The 20,893-nt window shown below is 44.5% G+C and overlaps 1 long non-coding RNA gene across 1 annotated transcript in view; it reads left to right on the top strand.

Annotated features, from left to right (window-relative positions):
- LOC138286524 (uncharacterized) overlaps positions 1–20,893 on the top strand; it is a 54,131-nt gene that overhangs the window by 31,303 nt on the left and 1,935 nt on the right. Inside the window, exon 2 of the long non-coding RNA XR_011202005.1 lies at positions 11,825–18,303. This is a non-coding gene — a long non-coding RNA (uncharacterized lncRNA). The remainder of the gene's footprint in view (positions 1–11,824; positions 18,304–20,893) is intronic.

Here is a 20,893-nt window from a genome sequence, read left to right as displayed (position 1 = left end):
TACCTGTAGCACAGGGGGAAATTGAAGCTCATCCCAAAGCAAATAGAGTACCACATCTGAGCTGAGTTCACGAAGCGTCGTGATGGCAGACAGCTGTTTCTCTCTCTGTTAACCATGTACTCTATTTTCCCTTTGTGAGACTTAGGGCCTCTTTAAAAGTTTGGTGGTCTGACCGCCAGATCACCATGTTGGCGGTCCTAAAAAGACCTCCATGTTGCCGGTCTTTCAGACTGCCCTATTACGAGTTATACAGGCAGGACAGCCAACCAAAAAAGGCAGACCGTCAGCGGCATGGAGGCCTGGAAATAGGTGGTTCGACCTTCAGCATCATCAGCACCGCGACCAGCCACTGACTGTAATACAAGCACACAGTCGCCATGGCGGAACCCCATGGCGATCAGCCAGTGGCGCTACGAACCATTTCGGTCCATTGTCAGCAAAGTAATACACAACTGCACATTGGATGAATTTGAAAACAACACAGCTGACACACACTGGACAAACCTGCAAAGAATACTATAAAACACACCCCTTCACAGACCACAATCCTTTGCATTTACACTGAAACACACAGAAGCCAGAGTGACTTTTTCCACACAGTACAGATACTAGGCACCACTTTTTTCACCACACCATACAACACCCTGCACGCACTTTTGTCCATTGACACCCTTTTGCACTTCCCCTGTTTAGTGAGTCACTGTCACCCATTGTTTTTCCCACCATGTCACGTTCCGAAAATCCCCGTTTTTCAAATAATTAGTTAAGACATGGTGGATGATAACAGTAGAGCAACATTTGTGTTGGAGCACAAGTACAGCATACTCGTCTCAGTAGGAAAATGGAAATGCGGGACAGAATCGTCGACTGAGTCAATGCAGTAGGCACCACTATGCATACAAGGTCGGACATTAGGAAAAGGTGGAACGACCTCAGGGCCAAGGTCTGTTTCCTGGTCTCCAGGCACCAGCTGCAGGCCCAGAAGACTAGGGGTGGCCCTCCCAGGGCCCTATTACATCTCTTTCCCTGGGAGGAGAAGGTCTTGGCCATCCTGCATCCTGAGGGCTTGACAGGAACCCCTGGGGGAGTGGAGTCTGGTAAGTCACAACACTAACAATGTCACCAAAATGCTCAGTCATGCATGCTCACAATTCACCTTTTGCCACTTTTACTGTTACTCCACTCACCAGCCTAGTGACCACCAGTCCAAAGACCTCTATTTGGCAACTCACATTTGAAGTGTACTCACTTGGGGAGATGACATTTGTATGGTGTGTAGTACAAAGACTGACATGACTCCAATTCCCAGAAGGCACTGTTCTATAACTCCAAACACCAGACTAGTGGTCACTTCTCCAAATACCCATGTTTGGTACCTAACAATTTAAGGGTACACACCTGGGGAGATAACATTTGTCAAGTGTTTGTAGGACAGGCACTGACATGACTAAAACTCCCAGGAGGCACTATTCCTGTAACTACAACCAACACAGTCGTCACATGCTACAATACATCTAGAGAACATTTAGTGAACTCTCAATTGAAGTGTACTCACCTGGGGGGAGAACATTGGACAAGTGTGTGTACTAGAGAGAGTGACCTGACTGCAGCTCACAGGAGGCACTGTTTCAGCAACTCAAAACATCAGAACAGTGTTGACTTGTCTAAAGACCCCTGTCTATCAACTCACAATTTACATTTACTCAGTTGGAAGGATACCACTTGTCAAATGTGGGAAGTAGAGGGTGTGACTGGACTACCCTGTGTCTGTAAAACCCTGTGTCTGTAAAACCAACCACCAGCTCAGTGTTCTCTTGACCAAATACCACTATTAGTGATCTCTCAATTGAAGTGGACCTGGGAGAATAACATTTGCATAATGTGTGTAGTACAGGGAGTTACATGACTGCAACTCCAAGCAGCCCATGTGTCTGAAACCCCAAACACCAGCACAGGGTTCACTTGCCCAAATACACCTGTTTGTAATCTCTCCAATGCTCTCCACTCACCTGGGAGTATACCATTTGCCAAGTGTTGGGAACTAGAGGGAGTGACATGACTACAAACCCCACCAGACCCTGTATCTGTAACTTCAAACTCCAGACCAGTGTTCTCTTGTCCAAAGACCCCTTTGTCTTAACTCTCAATTGACGTGTATTCACTTGGGAGGATGATATTTGTATAGCGTGTGTAGTATAGGGAGTTCCATGACTGCAACTCCCATGAGGCTCTGTTACTGTCACTCCAACCACCAGTCCAGTGTCCTCTCCTCCAAATACTCCTGTCTGGTAACTCACACATGAAGTGTACTCACCGGAGGGGAAACTTCTTGTATAGTGTGTGTAGTACAGGGAGTAACATGACTCCAACTCCAAGCAGGTCCTGTTTCTTTGACTCCAAACACCAGCACAGTGGTCACTTGTCTACATACCCCTTTGGCAACTCACAAATGAAGTATACTCACCTGGGGGGAGAACATTGGAAAAGTGTGTGAACTAGATGGAATAATCTGAATGCAACTCAGAGGAGGCACTTTTAGTAACTCCAAACACCAGAACAGTGTTCATTCATCGAAAGACCCCTGTTTGGCAACCCATAGTGTGTGTTGTAAAGGGACTGACGTGACTGCTAAGACCATGAGGGTCTGTCACTGTACTTCACTCACCAGCCCAGTGTCCTCTCCCCCAAAGAATCCTTTTTGTTTACTCACAAATTAAGTGCACTCACCTGGGGGGATAACATTTGTATAGTGTATGCAGTCCAGGGACTGACATAATTGCTAAGGCCAGGAGGCCCTGTTTCTGTAACTCCAAACACCAGCACAGTGTTCTCTTGTCCAAAGACCCCTGTGTCTTAACTCTCAATTGCAGGGTACCGGCCTGTGGGCTAACATTTGTATAGTGTGTACTAGAGAGAGTGACATGACTGCAACTCCCAGGAGTCCTTGTTTCTGTAACTCCAAACATCAGACCAGAGTTCTCTTGTCCAAAGACCCCTGTTTGGCCACTCACTCCCAAATGAAGTTTACTCACCATTTGTCAAGTACTGGGAAGTAGTGAGAGTGATCTGACTGCAACTCCCAGGAGGCACTGTTTCTGTAACTCCAACCACCAGCACGGTGGCCACATGTCCCAGTACATCTGTTGGTGAACTTTCAAATGAAGTTTACTCACCTGGGGGGAGAACATTGGTCAACTGTGTATACTAGAGAGAGTGACATGACTTCCACTCCTAGCAGGCGCTGTTTCTGTAACTCCAACCACCAGCCCAGTGTTCTCTTGTCCAAGGACCCCTGCGTCTTAACTCTCAATTGAAGTGTACTCACCTGGGAGGATGATATTTGTATAGTTTGTGTAGTACAGAGAGTGACATGATTGCTAAAGCCAAGAGGCACTATTTCACTAACTCAAAACACCAGTACAGTGTTCAGTTCTCCAAATACCTTCTTTTGAAACTCACAAATGGAGTGTACTCACCGGTGGGGATGACATTTATCAAGTGCATGAAGTAGAGGGAATGACATGACTGCTAATGCCAGGAGGCTCTGTCTCTCTAACTCCAAACACAAGCATAGTATTCTCATGCCCAAATACCCCTGTCTTAACTCTCAAACGAAGTTTACTCATCTGGGAGGATAACATTTGTATGGTGGTGGAAATAGAGGGGGTGACCAGAATGCTAAGCCCAATAGGACCTGTGTCTCTAACTCCAACCACAAAAACTATTTTCACTTGCCCAAACCTATCTATTTATGAACTCTCAATTGAAGTTTACTCACCTGGGAGGATACCATTTGTCAAGTGTGTGTAGAATAGAGAGTGGCCTAACTGCAACTCTCAGGAGGCACTGTTTCAATAACTCCAAACACCAGACCAGTGGTCACTTCCCCATGTACCCTTGCCTGCTAACTCTCACTTAAAGTTTACTCACCTGAGAGTGACCAAGATACATATCATTCTCAACTCAGAGATGTGGCTGGCCACCTAGCTCCATCTTGACCAGCTAAACCAAGATGAAACTATTGAGGACAAGAAGGACAGCTTACCCAGTGTGCAAAACAATGATCCCAAAGACCTCAAGATGCATCACCAGCATGGTATTGGCAGCAGACACATTCACAATGCACTGACAACATGACGACTCCAGTCACATATACAACAAAGTCCTGGGTCTGCCTGCATCACAATCAACTAGACCTCGAAATGGCCAAAGACACATCTTGCCTAGCCACTGTTTTGCCTGCACTGGTGGCAAGATGGCATTCTCAGGCCATCCTCCCAAGTGCTAGTGGCCTGCACATTTAGCAGCTGCTTGACTTTGATTGAATTGGAATACTTCACAAATGTCAGGTCAATTCAACAATTATCATGGCTACTTGCCACAAGATTAACTACAAAATAACTTTGTACAAGGTCTATGCTTAATGTAACACTACATTTCTGGAGGTAGATGTCACAATACAACCAGCAACATTGTATCTTTCACATCAACAGGTCAAGCTGCACTGGGACACAGTGGCCACAGAAGAGACTGCCACTACACTCTAGATGAAGCCCTCAGTGATGAAGACACTCCTGGACGTCTAGACATGGCGGACGGTTCTGGCCCATCTGGGCAACCTGATCAGATACCAACAGTGAGTCTCACTATGCTACATCAATACCTCCCAGCCCGGTTGCCTCAACATCACAGGCCACCATTCGCAACCCAACCTGTTTCCCTAGCACAGTGTCCACCATCTGGTGCCCACCAGTCCTGGACCCTGAGTTTCAGTGCAACACTTCTGACAATGAAGGTCCAGGATCCAGTGGGAGAAGGCACCCTGTGGCAAGGGCAGAGGCCTGTGGAGGTAGGGTACGTGGGAGAGATGCTGTGGGCCAGTGGGGTGAGGCCACTGGGACTGCTCCTGGCCAGGACACTATCAGCCATGTCTTGGGGGGTGGTCCTTCAGGAGGCCAGGTCTTGAACGAATTCCGGGAAATCAACAGCTACAGAAGGACATCCATAGGGCTATGCATGAACAGTGGGAGGCTCACAATACAAACATGGCCCCCATAAAGGGGACATTAACACCGCCCTGAGCAGGGCTCTGCAACACCACTCTACCCCTTCCTTTGGTGAATCAACACAAGGCCCTTCTTCATCGGTGCCAGCCACTAGAATGGAGGCCCTGCCAAAGGAACGAGGCCCAGACACCCATGCCTCTGTATCAACAGATCGCCCCCGACCACAAAAGCAGAGATGTCCGGTGAAGAATCCAGGAGGTGCAGATTGCAAGACACTCACCACTGCTAGCTAGTCACCTTCTCCTAAAGGAAATCCTTTGTGTGCCCCACATTTACTCTGTTGACTAATCCAGACCTTCCTACCAGTTCCAATGGGAGGAGTACTCTGGACTTTGGACTCCCAATGGTGTGGCACCTACTCCATTGATTTCATTCACAAAGACTGAAACCTTCATTTTATTATTTTTCTTTTCTGCCAAAATCCTATTTACTGCATCATCACTGTAATAAATTCACCCATCGCAAATTCCTTGTCAGCTTGCTTAATTTCAACATTTTGCTATTTAGAGATGTACGACCATGTGAACCAGAGGATGAAGACATAGCTTACGTGTGCAAGGAGGGATATGTTACAGGTACACAGGGTCCTGCTCAGGATTATAGCCATTACACACAAACACATACGTACATGTGTCTGGTCACATCAAACATTTTATTCCAGTGTACAGCATATAGGCTGTCCCTATGTCTGGACCCCTTTGACACAAGGATGTGTAACTCATATTGAGTCAAAGTACATATTCCAGGGTTCAGCTCCCCAGACCACGGTAGGGAGGGATTTATCAGACATCGTCCTGTAGAACAGGCAAATAATAAAGTGGACAATGATTTCAGTAGCTTGAGCCTCATCACATACCACACCAAAGTAATTCAACATCACATAATCCAAGATATAAACAGATGGCAATACAACAGTCCCTGATCAGGCTGATGATAATCCAATGACCATGCATCTGGTGGTATGACACAAACAAATGTCAGTGTTGTAGCACCAGCACCGTGGCCTGCAATGATGAAACACATCTACAACTACATACAGGTCATACAAGAATAGTGTTTAGCCAATGTGAACGGTGAATGACTTGCTCACAATTGATGACTACATATTTCATGCCCACATGATGACACACATGATGCTATTGCCCAACACAACACACAAAACAAGCCCAACGGGGCACTTCTGACCTTCCACCCAAACACTGTGCAAGCTGCCTTAACACAGGCCTCATATACCTCAAATCTGTGACCTACATTACCTAGAACAATCTATGTCCACTTTGCATGTCAGAACAGCGTCACAACTCTGAAATGGCCACATGAGGATGTCATGGAGAAGGTACCTGTACAAAGACAAAACAAGTATAGGCTTTAAAGCATACCTATTACACAAATCACATAGCACAAAACTGGAAATGTAATTACATTGCAAGGAAACTGACACAAACAAAGCAACATCATCAAGGTGGGGATTTGTCAAAGACTAACTGTTCTTGGATTTATGCCACAGAGGTCAACCAGACTTAATTTTTGTCACCTGTATAACTGGCTGGAGACAGTCCAACATCAGAAAGACCCGGATATCTCCCTTACATTGGATGCTGAAAAAGTATTCAATGTGGTTCACTGGCCCTTTCTAATGCAGGTGCTGAACAAATACGGCTTCAGCCCTGGGTTCCAGGACTGGATTAAGCTACTATATAAAAGCTGGAGCCATTGGCCTGTTTTATCAGATCCCACCCAGTGATCAGAGGTTTTACGCTGGAGGAAGCCTCTGGTGAGGACGAAAGGATCTCCTTATATGCAGATGATGTTCTCCTCTATGTTACCAACCCAGAGGAGACTAATCCGACAGTGCTACAGGTATTTGATTATTATGGGGTTCACACTGGATATACTATAAATTGGGATAAGTCACACTTATATCCAACTGGAGGGGAGTTACTATTGGATAATCTACTCCCACATATTGGTATAGAACAAGAAGGATTCTGTTACTTAGGAATCTATGTCACATTAAATAGAGAAAGGGATCTGGACCGTAACCCCCAATGAGTGCTAACAGACTTCCAAAACAATGTGAGCAGATGGATGAATTTGCCACTGACTTTAATGGGCTGCCCAAGTTTCTTTACATACTCCAAAATAGTTACTATCCCATCCCTGAAGAATATTTCACCAAGATCAACAGGAAAATACGCTAACTATTGTTGGGGGGGGGAAACCCTAGGGTGGTATTGCAAATTTAGCAGAGGAATAAATATAATGGAGGCCTGGTCCTCCCAGACATTAGGGGCTATTACAGGGCGGCTCATCTGATTACAATTAATTAATGGGGGCATGTACCTGTCAACCATCCCACCTACTGAGTAAAGCACCACCAATTCCAGGCAAAGCCATATTTGCATTATTTGTATGGAGGTCGGGACTGGAAAAAGCTGCAGTGTGTGACACAGGTGGTGATTGGTATCTGTCTTAAAACCAATAAATACCTAGGGTGGGGGAAAAGATCACTCCAGAGACCCCGCTATGGCTTGGTCAGACGTTTAGGAAAATAGGGACACTTACACAGTTTCGAGGATGGCACCTCATAGGAATATACAAACTAGGAGACCTCATAGAGAATGGATTATTGATCCCTATTGCCTCCCTTCAGAGAGAATACCAACTACACTCAACACAGCACTATAGATACTTACAACTGAGACATGCGTGGAAGGCGGAGGAAATAGACTCAAGAAATACCTGAATATGCCCCTTGAAGGCAGGCGCCTACAAGAGGATATGCCTGAAAAAGCAATCTCATTCACATATAAAACTATACATTATAATGTTCCTGACAATCTGCAGAAACTAAGAGCAATATTGAATAAAGATCTGTGAGAGCTAGATACACGGAATAGGAGGTGGACCTCATGCACCCCAGAGTAGTTGCCATAAAAACGAGACTGAGACTTTTACAATTTAAAAATTGCACCACATTTATTATGATTGAGTCCGACTTCATAAATTTGGGAGAGCTCAGTCACCGTAATGTCTGTGGTGTAAAACAAGAATAGGAACATTTCTGCACATTCTTTGGGACTGCCCAATGTTTTGCCCCTATTGGGAGACAATAATAACTGAACTGAGACGGATCCTGAACATATACCTCCCAGTAGATCCCAAATATGTAATTCTAGGCATCCCCACAGACATTGATATTCCATGAGCACAGCTGTTCTTCTGTAATTTAGGGTTGGTGGTGGCTAAGACAGATATAGCCGTAAGTGGGGGGCTCCTAAACTGCCAATCATAGATGAATGGAAGAAGGGGATGGATCTCGACATGGGGGCTGAAAAGGTCACATATAAGGCCTGCGGGTGCCCGAAGAAATATGGTAAGATTTGGGGCCCCTGGAGCAGGTATTACGATCTGGAAAATCCATACCATTGTGAAATACTTACTTTGGGAGACTTGTGATACCCCTAACACTATCATGAATATGAAGAACAATGTTTGACTGCGGGATGTTCGCCTCAGGGGATGCTGGGTTATACTTGATGACTGTGTGTTTTGCAGGTGCTTCCTGCTCAACGTCAGTCTTTATCACTTGTTCAAAATCAATAAAAATATATATTTTTAAGACTAACACTTCAAGCAGCCTTTGGCTGAATACTGCAGCGTATCAGCTCCCTAGTTTTGCTAAAATACTCGACTCCACATATTCTCACAACTGCAGTTCATTGTACAGTCATAGTCATGACAACACAAGACATACACTCATGAAAAGTAACTGTTGAGATATTCATGCAAGTCTGCTCCTTCCTCTTCACCACGGTCATCCTCACTTGGCATTTCAGGATTCTCACCCAGTGGCACTGCAGGCTCCCCCTCCTCTGGGATGTACGGGATATTCCTCTGCAGGGCGATGTTCCAGGTGAGTAGAGGAGGGCTTCACCAGTCCTGTTCAGACACCTAAATCTGGCCTTCAGGAGCCTAAAAGCCTGCTCCACTACCCTCCGTGTTCTTCCATGGGCCTCATTGAAGCAAACCTCCCTTGGTGTAATTGGTTGCCTTAGAGGCATCAACAACCAAGGACGGTTTGGATATGCAGAGTCTCCTCTTATGTAATGGGACATATGTGCAACAATGAGTCACTCACTTCATGAATGAAGCACCAGACATTGCACACACACAAACAGGACAGATATGACTTACCAACCAGCCAGGCCCTCTCTGGGTTCAGTTGTGACATAAGCTGGGATGTGGTGGCATTCTGCATAATAAAGGAATCATGGGCTGAACCGGGATAATGGGCACAGACGTGAAATGTAGAGATCTGTCAAACAGACAACGTGCACATTGATGAAATGGAAATTCCTTCTGTTGCGATATACTTGTTCATTGGCCTGCTGTGGGACCAAGCCAACATGTGTGCCATCAATGGCCTCTACCACATGTGGGGTGTGTGCAAAATAGCACAAGGGTCACATGTGACCCCATATTTTTTCTGCACATGTCCACAACATGTATATGGACCAAACTCAAAGATGTGCAACACAATTGCCCCTCAAAATGTGACTGTATATCCCGACTGCCAAAATGACTGTCGGCAGTGGTGGACTGTGCCCCACTGTTAAATGCCATCTCTGCCCTGCAACATATGACAATGGTGTTTAGGAAGTAGGACCTACATGCCAAAACAGGATAAGATTGTTTGTGAGGTCAAACATTTTTTTTTTGCAGGTGTGATGCAGTTTCTAAAGCCCAATACAACATTTTAGGCTGCCAAAATGGCAGCTACCTGCCCTTCTCCACAGGACATTAGGAACTGCCTGCGACCAACAGTGGAAGTCGTAATGGTGGTAGGCAGTTGCAACAGCGGCGGACACAGTCATGGGATAACATTGTTGCCAGTAGCAGTCGCGGGCCAATGGCTGTGTCCACTGTCGGTGACGACCGTGGACATGACCGCCATGTTCTGCAGATTCACTCACTTGACTCCTGACACTGCTGCCAGAAACACCTCCACAACCTGATCTGCTGTATGTCGCCTCTGGGAGCAATCCTGCCATGTCCAGCAGGTGATAGGACCCCTGCCTTCTCACCAGAGGAGCTGAAGAGGCTGGTGATTGAGGTCCTACCCCTGTATTGACAGCTCTATAGGTCACCAGAGCAGCAGGTAAGTACCTTTTGTGCACAATTCTATCTGTTCTTTACCATCCTTTCCCTCCTCACAGGCTAGAATGAGCCCACATGCTGTTGTTGCTACTGTGTGGCATCAATAGGACAGACAATGTGCAGGTATTAGCGGCCAGTGCCATATGTTAAGTTCAGTCACATTGGGTTGTGTGAGGGTTTTGGGGTCCTAGATCCTCGTTGTGTTGGATGCATATAACTAAGTAAGGAGACATGACTGCTATCCACTGTCATCTCTTTCCTCATGATTGTTGTAAATATCAGACAACATGTGTGTGTATGACAGCATGAGCTGTGTATGCATGTTAAATGAGTCAGTTGAGAGTCATGTGACCAATGTGTATAGTGCCACATATCTTTCAAACCACATCTGCCTTTGGTAAGCTGTTGTGTGGAATACATATCATGAGTCACTCTGCCCGTCAGGGTGCCACACACACCACATGACAGATTTCTGTTGGTTACTTGATATACTGTCATGCGGGGAAGTGATGGGAATGGAATGCCACGTAGGTTCTGTCAGAGCAGCCTGCAGAAACCAGGGCCTGTTAAATGTATCCACCAGTATGGGAACTAGTCTAGGCTGTGGTAGAGTCACTGTGGCTATGCAACTGTGGCACTGTGCCCACTCCCTGTGCCCCAGCAGATCCTGTCATGGGGCCAATATGAGGCTCTGATGGCAAAAGCTGCCCTGAATGCCTCATTCTTTTGACTAGATTAGGAATGGGTTCAGAGGTAAACCATTAATCTAGTCCATATGTGCATTTAGTATCATTGTCAATGTGTGTCTTAGACTCATGACATGTCCCTTACTCCCACAGCTCCGTTGTCACCTTCACACAGGTCATATTTGTCCTGTTCAGTCATATTGCATAAATGACAGTCCCAGAGTGCAGACAGTGTGTTGATTCCTGGTAGGCCATGATACGTGATTCAGTAGCTCGGTCGCATTGCAGAAACTGTACAATGCATGCCTTTGTTTTTTTGGATGCCATCTCTGTAGGATAGACACATATGTCCAAAGGAGTGTTCTATGGTACAGGTACACAACACAGAACTCCACCCCTGAAGTGGCATGAGTCTGCATCTGTTAGGCCATATGTCCACAAACGGACAAGGAAGACACTTTCTGTACCCACCATGCCAGCCCCTTGATTGTTACTCGTGTGATCTTGAAGTACTCTGGCAGTTGCCTGTGCCTGTCGGGACTGTATGCAGTGAGCCATTCTCACAAAGTGTGAATGTGGTGGTCCATTCATGCCTAAGGAGTTTACCCTTCTGAAGCCACATAGGTGTGTAGTGATTAATTGTGGCTCACATCACAGTACAGGTTACTAGAGCATGGGCTACCTCTTGCTTAGACATTGTAAGTCATGAGCAGGGTAGTGGGTTAGTCTGCAGATGGAAATACATATGTCTGTAGTCATGTTGCTGTACTTATTGGCTTGTGTGTTTCACACTTGGGGAGTATTAACAAATAGAAACATCCTAGTTTGGTGTTACTGACATGTATGTGGCTCAACCATTTGTGATTAAACTTGTGATTATAATCTCTTGATTTGCCTTTTGCATCCATGCAGGTCTACGCCCATCAGAAAAAAGAACTATGGAGAGTCATTGTCGGAAAAGGTGGGAGGACCTGAGATGCTGGGCCCGGAAGATCGGAGTGGTCCAGCTGGGGATGTCCTCCTAACGTAAGGGGGGAGCGCATTGGACCATGACTGATCCCAGTCGCCACAAGGGGGTGAGTACAGGGTATATTCCAGTCTTTCACATTGTTAAGTGAATGTGTTAGGTTCTGACAGCTCCCCCTGATGATTAGGGATGAGCCATATTTAACACAGTAGATGAGTGACTGTTTGTGTAAACATGTTATGTGTTGTATACGGATGTGCCTTGCCTATTGGCCCAGGGACCTAGGACACAATTGTGTACACTCCACAAACAACTTGCTCTCCAGGTACAAAATATGGCTGTGTACAGTGATCAATCAAGTACTGTTTGTTGTTGTACCTCGTGTAAATTCTATGCAACAGACAAAGGTTACCTTACAAAAGTAAGGAAGAAATGGATCCTTGTCCTCAGCCATGTGTCTGCATAAATGAGCATTTTGGCATCTGCCACCCAGAGGCTACTTTTCTTCAGCATATGACGGGTGCTGGTGCCTCACTACAGTAATGTGAAGATGGACATCATACATGGGACAGAGCATACATGGTTCTTTGGGTGCAGCTACTAATCAATACTTTATCTTGGTAAGTGGGGAATGTCCATTGAATGATTTATGTGCCATCACTGTTGCCATCATTCCTTGTGCCTACATGTCAGCATGTGTCCCTTTCTCATTAGCAAAACATTTGTAAGCTGCTGTTTCATGCATGTCTACCTGTGTTGATGGGATGATGTCTGTATTCCTCACATGTATGTGCATGGCAGCCTGTGTGTAGAATAAAACATTTACAATGGGGATACATTTCATGTTGTGCCACATACAGGGATACAGGAGTGTGTCACCATTGTTTATCGGCTTACACATACCCTCATGCGTCATAGAATGTCATTTGGCATGTACAACTGCGGTAGCAATGAGGGACATGACAGGTAAGCCTAGAGTTTTTAGCCACACTGTGCATTTCTATGCCACTGATATAGAATCATTTAGCAAAGTGCTTAGCACATGTGAAATGGGTAAGGGTTGTAATCTGATTGTTGGCATGCATCATGGTGTGACTTGTAGTTATGTTGAAATCACATGTATTTGGGTACAAATATTCATCCACAGACATCTGGGTCTGCATGACCATAATGGAGACAATGATGTGGCTTCCAATTGGGCAACATGTTGAGGGCCTTCAACAAGTACTTGCAAATCTCTGGGCCTCTCCAGCAACTAAGGATCAATGGCATGTACTGATGCACTCAGAGTACGTCATTGTAAGGGTTGTCAGACATTAGTGGTGATTTTCCTGGGGCCTGCTGATTCATTGTGTTGTGGATTTTTGGGACATCTCTCCCTGGCATATTGCACATGATGTCTACAGTGTCAATTTCCATGCCAAATATTTGGTCTGTCTGAGTAACATTAGTACTACATCCATGACTCCATTAGAACAAATATCACTTGGTGAAGTGTGCATTGTGGAACTGATTCCAGTCTGACATGAGTATTTCCATGTCAACTTCTTCAAGCTATTGTGCTTTTATCAGCAACATTGCAGGATTTTAGAGCATCATTTCTTATTGTTGGGTCACTATGTATGTGAGAAATAGATATGCATGACCCCAGACACCCCCACCACACCCACTGACCCACACACTACATCAAGTGTACCCACAGGCACCCCAACAACAGTCAGTGATACACCCACCACACCCAGCATACTCACGGACACCACCCCAACAGACACACAGACATCTACCATACCCTAAGACACCACCCCAACAGACACACAAACACACACACATCCACCACTCTATCCCTCAGCACCTCCACCTCCCAACCTCCAAAGACACACAAACGCCCACACTCACCCACGTAACCGACACCACCCAAACACAAGCATATCTTCCACATGCACAAACCCACAACATCCACACCGATACAACAGACAACCACTCCCTCAACCTCCAAATCCCCACTCCTTTCTGCTGACCAGCCCTGTGTTCCTAAAAAAGATTTTTGTTTGACCTTGACCTTGACCTTTCCCCTGTTCCCTCCACCCCCATCCCAAACCCAAGTGGCCCGTCCCACCTCCCTACCTATCAGCGAGACCGGATCCTCGGGGTTTGCGCCTGTTCCCAATATGTCCACCTCTTGGCAGCTCCAAAATCTACTAGCCGTTATAGCACAGAGTTAAAGAATGGTCAAGTGGGGGATGGGTTTTGGGTTGGGAACAGTGGGGAAGGAGACCTGTGGAAGCAAGAGTTAGGAACACAATAGCAAAGTTTATTCACATTAATCTTCATGAACTTTGTTAATAAATATCTATACTTTGATAACATGAGAGATCAAAAGCTTTTCAATAACATGAGTTTTTAGTTCTGGATACCTGGAAGTAAAAGAAGGATTACGCAAACTTTCATTTAAGCATTTCCAGTATAACACCTTATGTACTGACCATAGAACCTTCTCAAGTTAGTTCTTGGAATAGTAACTATGGCATGACAAAAGTCAATTAACACATTAATTCCCAAAACATGAACAGCGAAAGAGTCATGAATAATACTGTAAAGTCACACTCTGTTTTGATTTGAGTTTCAGGATTCAATTGCCCCGAAATTACTATGCATCTTATTGCTAAACTGTACATCAAGATTCCAGTGCCAGGAAATGATCACACACTCTGCTGATCTGAACTGCAAGGGTTAAATGCAAAGAATGAATCGCGCACACTGCTGCCGATTCAACCATCAAGATTCAAATGCCAGGAGATGATCGCGCACTCTGACGATCTGAAATCCAAGGGTTAAAGGCCAAGAATGAATCGCGCACACTGTTGCCGATTCAACCATCAAGACGCAAATGCCAGGAAATGATTGCGCACTCTGCCAATCTGAAATGCAAGAGTCAAAGGCCAAGTATGAATCACGCACACTGCTGCTGATTGAACCATCAAGATTCAAATACCAAGAAACAATCGCACACACGATTTAATCCAAAGACCAAAACTCGAAAAATCTCAAGAAACGGAGTCGGGGGCCTAACCCGACCTCCGTCTTGCCGCCCTGCTTGAGGATCACCAAGTTAATGAGGACAGGGCCTAGAAATTTCCAAGTAGGCCTCCAGAACAGGAGCCCTGGAAACTGCTGCTGCTCTCCACCGGGACCTCTGAATAGTGAGCACGTGGAGCTGGGCTGGGTTCCTTAAATAGACCCAAGCCCCGCCCACTACCACACTCAGCCACACCTAGTCAGGCTGCAGGAAAGGCTTGAAAATGAACAATACATTGCAAACTGTATTAAAGACATATCAATATAAATACCTGCAATACAAAAAGTTAATATGCAATATCAGCACGCAATTTATGAATTATTACATTGCACAAGATTTGTTTCTTTGCATTATGTTGACGTAGAGCGCACATTGTCCTGGTGTTGACAGTACCCATCTATTCCACTTCCAAGACCTCCCCTGTCACACCTGACCCCTGCAAACACCTATACTCCTCTCCCCAAGAAGAAGCCCACCCCTCCTAAGAAGCAGTCCACCCCTCCAAACCCAAACCCACCCCTCCCAAATCTGCCCCCACAAAGATGATCCCTGAGGTGCCTGCCTGTCCACTTGATGCCCCTTCCTGTAGAGGTTCCCTGGCAGTTAGGAGTCAAATGACAGCATAGTTATGTGCCTGTGCGTATCAAAATGGACAGGCCAATGACATTGGACTTTTCAAGTGCCTGTGCGTATCAAAATGGACAGGCCAATGACATTGGACTTTTCACGTTTAAAAGTAATAAACCCAAACATTGGTTTTGTTGGGTACACATTCGTCCTGAAATTCCTTTTCTACCTTTATGTTGTTCCTGAGTGACTTATGTTGTCTGCCTACAGTTGTGTGTGTTTCAGCCTGCTTGCTGATCCATGTGCTGTTGTTTGCAGTATCTGACCTTGTGGGCAGTGCTGGTGCCCCCCAAAACAAGGGTTTATGATGACTGTATGGATGTGTGGGTGTAAATGCATGCAATGGTAGTGTCATGGCTTTGTGTACTGTTTAATATGGTAAGTATTTAATCTTGTGTTGTCCAATGTGAGCATGTATGGTGTTAGACTTGTCCCCCTGATATGGATTATGGATTCATCTGATGTGTGGCAGCTTGAGTTTTGTTTGTGCAGACATGGAGAGTGTTCAATTGTGCTAGCTTCCTTTGCATTTGACTGTGCATGTGTCCATTTAGCTGTGTGTACCTTGCAGCTACTTCATGTAGGTGTATGTCCCATGCAGTTGGAGTTGTATGTGCTTTGTTGACTTGCAAGTCCTCAATGGTCAGATAGGAATGCCATTTGGATCTAGTATTGTTTGTCTCTGAGATATGTTGGGCCAGTTCTTGTGCAAATTTTATTTAATGGGCATGTGCAAAGTGATATGTGTCCCAGTGCAGCATCCTTCCCTGAGTGCTCCTGGTGGCCCCGTCCCAATTGTGCAGGTATTGTTTGCATAGCGAGCTTTGTATATTTGTCTCTCTGTCTATTGTGCATCCCATTGTCCTTCCATTGTGTTGCAATGTGGGTGATGTATGTGTCCCTTGCAGGGCTGTTTCCCGGGAGTGGTGTTTGTGTTCCATGCCACATCCATACAGTTGTGTGTTGAATGTGACGACAGTCTATGGCTGTCCTGCCATTTGATAAAGTTTGTTTTGACCAATGACTTTGTGTTTCACCACTGCGCATATTAGTTGCTCAATGTTCACCAGTAGCACATGGTATGTTTTATTCAGTTTAGCCGTCTATGGGCTTTGACATTGCATTAGCCATTACATTCTGTATTCTGCCTATTGGCTTTGACATGCTGTATCCAGTCTAGCCGCCTATTGGCTTTGACATTGCATGCCTATTGACTTTGACATGATGTATTCAATTTAGCTGCCTATTGACTTTGACATGCTATTAGATATTCTGCCTATGGGCTTTGACATGATATTATATATTGCATTTTGTATTCAGCTTAACTGCCTATTGGCTTTGACATGATATTCAGCTCCGCTGCCTATTGGCTTTGACATGATATTATACATTGCATTTTGTATTCAGCTCCGCTGCCTATTGGCTTTGACATGATATTATACATTGCATTTTATATTCAGCTCAGCTGCCTATGGGCTTTGACATGATATAAGATATTGCATTTTGTATTCAGCTTAGATGCCTATTGGCTTTGACATGACACTAGACATTGCATTTGATATTTAGGTTAGCTGCCTATTGCCTTTAACATGACATTGCATTTGATATTTAGGTTAGCTGCCCATTGCCTTTAACGTGGAGTTAGACATGGCAGTTGAGAATCTAAGCTGTATTTTTCCAAGCTGTGTTTTTGCACCAGAGAACCAAAATGTTTTGCTCTCACAGTAGACTAGACCTGATAAGAGAGAGTACATGGGCGTCGTTTCTCTTCCCTTGAGCTTGGGAACAGGAGTAGTCTTGGAGACCTGGCCAGTCTCCAAAAGGCTTGCTCAGTTTCCCAGGTCTGAGGGGAGGGGGCACACCTTTGTAACGAATGTAACAGGCTGCAGAGAGTTAGATTCGAATCTGCCGGACCTCGTGCTGGAGCTTGGCGCAGGCTGCCAGCAATCCCGTGTGGGTAGATGAATCTCTCTTTCTCGCGGCTGACAGGGGTCCTCAGCTTGCAGACCTTAGAAAGATGAAGCTGTGAATAGTTCCCACACGGTGAAGTATTTGTTTTGCTTTGCATTCAATATCTTATAAATATAACCTGCTGTGTATATTGCAAACTGATATATTTTGTTTGATTAACGCGGACTTGAAAGCTACTAATTCGTCATTCATTCATAAACATTGTGGTTGGGGAAGAATAAAATAACAATAAAAGTCTTCTTTGACCTCAGAAGTGCATTTCTGTTGTGTTATGTTAGTGCTTAGAAACTAAATAAGAGGAAAGCACTACAATGGCATGTGAGGAATGGGAGTTGTATTTGTAGATGTGATGTTGCTGTGTTGTTGGTGTTGAGTGAGATATTGTTGTGTACACTTCACTGTCCCAGTGCCTAAGATGAGCAGATGTGTGTTTTTGTGTAGTGTTGCGGTGCAGTGTGAGTGACCTGCTCAAAGGGGCATATTGTGACTTGTAATGTGTCCTTCTTTGTGTCTGATTCTGACTCGGGACACAATGACCAGTGTACTTGGTGCGTGTAGCGTGACCCCCATATGATGTGTCTGACGGCGTGACAATCTATCGTTGAGCATAATGACACAGGTAGGTATGTGTATTTATGGTCGGTTGTGTCCACGGCGGCATGGATTTGTGCTCCTTCGATGATCAGCAGCAGCGGCAGGACATGTGTGATGGGCTCCATGGTGGCACCGGACATGTGAGGATACCTGCAGGTGAGTGTCTCCCTTTATACTGTCCGTTTCCACCTGCTGAGATGTGGTAGTTGAACCACCACATTCACATTGTTGGTGGGCAACCATATATGTGTCTGGTGGCAACACACAGGCTTTGCCGGGCTGTTTGTGGTGCCTCATGACCACAGTGGTCTGTGCTTCCTGGCGGTGCCAGCAGGACCGCGGTGGTCTTTGCTCCATAGACCTGCATGACCCATAATACAGCAGTCCAACCTCCAACCCGACTGCAGTCGGACCGCAAACACCACCATGGCAGTCCGCAGACTGCCAAATTTGTAATGAGGCCCTTAGTAACAGGTTATATTCATTTTCTCTTATATTGTGTTCCTCTGTGTAGCGAATTGGAGGAATATTATTAGAGACCATTTTCTTAATAAGTTTAAGCATATAACTAGTCAATTCTGTAAGAGATGAATACGCAATGTAAACTATTTTCTATCTGGGTTTGCCAAGTGCATTAATGCCCCATTAAGACATGGGGCCTGATTACAACTTTGGAGGAGGGTGTTAATCCGTCCCAAGTGTGACGGATATCCTGCCCACCGTATTACGAGTTCCATAGGATATAATGGACTTGTAATACGGCGGGTGGTATATCTGTCACATTTGGGACGGATTAACACCCTCCTCCAAAGTTGTCACCAGGCCCAGAGTTCTTAATAAGCATTCAAAATGTTTTCTTAAATTTAGACTTAGCACAACCAATGTCTAATTTATATATCATTGATCAAAATACATGTGGCTGTCTCCTCCTAATATAATGATCTGGTGGCCACTCTTCAAAAAGTTCTTAAAATTCTTCATCTGTATTCCAAGAATCATGTTTAATCTGGGTTGGTTCATATATTTTTTATTAGAGTGCTGTTCTAGTCTCCAATCTCAAATGTCACTTTTATCAATTGTCCTTTTTCTTCTTCATTTGATGAAAAGATGGTCTCATTAGGTGCTGTGTGCATTTTTATGTTCTAAAAAAGTGGTTTAGCCCTTGAAATTCCAGATTACTTTAATCTGTAAAATAGAATGATTAACATCATGCCTTTGGTCATCATCTCAGATCGTTTTTATTGATGTAGGTCCTTACCTAAAATGGAGGCTAAATATAAAAAACAAAGCAGGTACTTAGTAATAGCGAGAGGGAACATTTCGCTGTAAGGAAAATGTAAAGAAATAAAGTCAAACTGACTCTCACAAGAAAGAACAGTGTAAGAAATTTCTCAGACTTAGAGAGACAGGAATCTTTGAAGTTTAAACCCCAAGGACACAATGGTAGCAATTTATCAAATGGAAAGTCTTTATTGTTGTTTACGGTATATTTCATTAATTGGTTTAATATGTTAACACCTTATTGGTTATTGGTGGATTCCATGTTAAAAATCATATTTGTGGGCTGGTGTGAACCACTAGAGCTGATAAACACAGTTATAATTTCAAAGTACTTTGCAGTGAGTGATTCCATGAAGTCTGCCAAATGTTCTTCTTTGTCAAAGATGTAGTGTTTTTTAATTGTTATGTTGCATTTCCTGGGAGAATTATACAATTTCTAATATTTATGTATTTCATAGTTGGTCTCAGTTCATTAAATCTTTTCTTCTGAACAATCGTTCTTTGGTTAGGTCATGAGAGATAACTGTTGATAAGAATTCCACATTGTTTTCTTTTTGTCTTTGCTTGCTTCCAGAATCATATGAACTTGAGAGAATTTTTGAAGATGAAGTATAACTCTTGGTTACTTGTATTTGTTTGGAACATAGTCCACAGTATGTGGTAGTGGACTGTTTAGTTCTATGTCTGATCTTTGCCCCAGCTGCTTAGATACACGTTTCATCTAGTAATTGTGCATATTCCTTTTTTTCCAGATGTTCTGGAAGACTATGAAGTCTACATTGTCTACAGGTTATATTCTCTAGATCCATGGTGTAGAAATCTTGGTCCTCAGGCCTTCCGGTGCCAATGCCTTGCCACTGCCTCTGTGTGATTGATCAAAGCCAGGACCTGCATGGCATCGGTCACCAAAAAAAGGCATGCCCTCAGGTGGGCTGTGAACAGGCTCTCTAGTATCAGACTGGAAAATAAAATAAGTTTAAAGGCTTGTCAAAATCTGTCAATATTTTCACTTGAGAACACAGGAGCTGTTCACACATTTTTAAATATTATGAAATATGACATTTTATGGATGACACCATTTTATTCCCAGAGCAGCTGCCTGCATTTGCAGCTGCTCTGTGGGTAAGAGAGGAAGGCAGATACAAGCTACACTCCAGCAAAAGAACCATCCCTCCCCACACTGTCTTTGTGCTGTGCAAGTTATACATGTCCCCCCAAACAGTAACCATTTCATACACAGATCTTCCCCCAAAATGATTTGCCTAACACACTGCTACAACCCCCAAGACGGAGCTGCTGTGCCTTACAATGTCTACTTGATAGCGCATGCGCTCTTTTGAGACATGTTGTATGTACTTTCTGGGCTTACAGCCCATCCACTGTTTTTCATTTGTTTGTTTCAGTGCCCTTTAAAAATCCTTGCTTCCAAGTGAGTATTTCTTCCCATTTATAACTCATTTTCGTT

Source organism: Pleurodeles waltl, chromosome 3_2, assembly GCF_031143425.1.
Source record: "Pleurodeles waltl isolate 20211129_DDA chromosome 3_2, aPleWal1.hap1.20221129, whole genome shotgun sequence".
Lineage (NCBI taxonomy): Eukaryota > Metazoa > Chordata > Amphibia > Caudata > Salamandridae > Pleurodeles > Pleurodeles waltl.
This window is presented reverse-complemented; position numbering and strand designations above follow the sequence as displayed.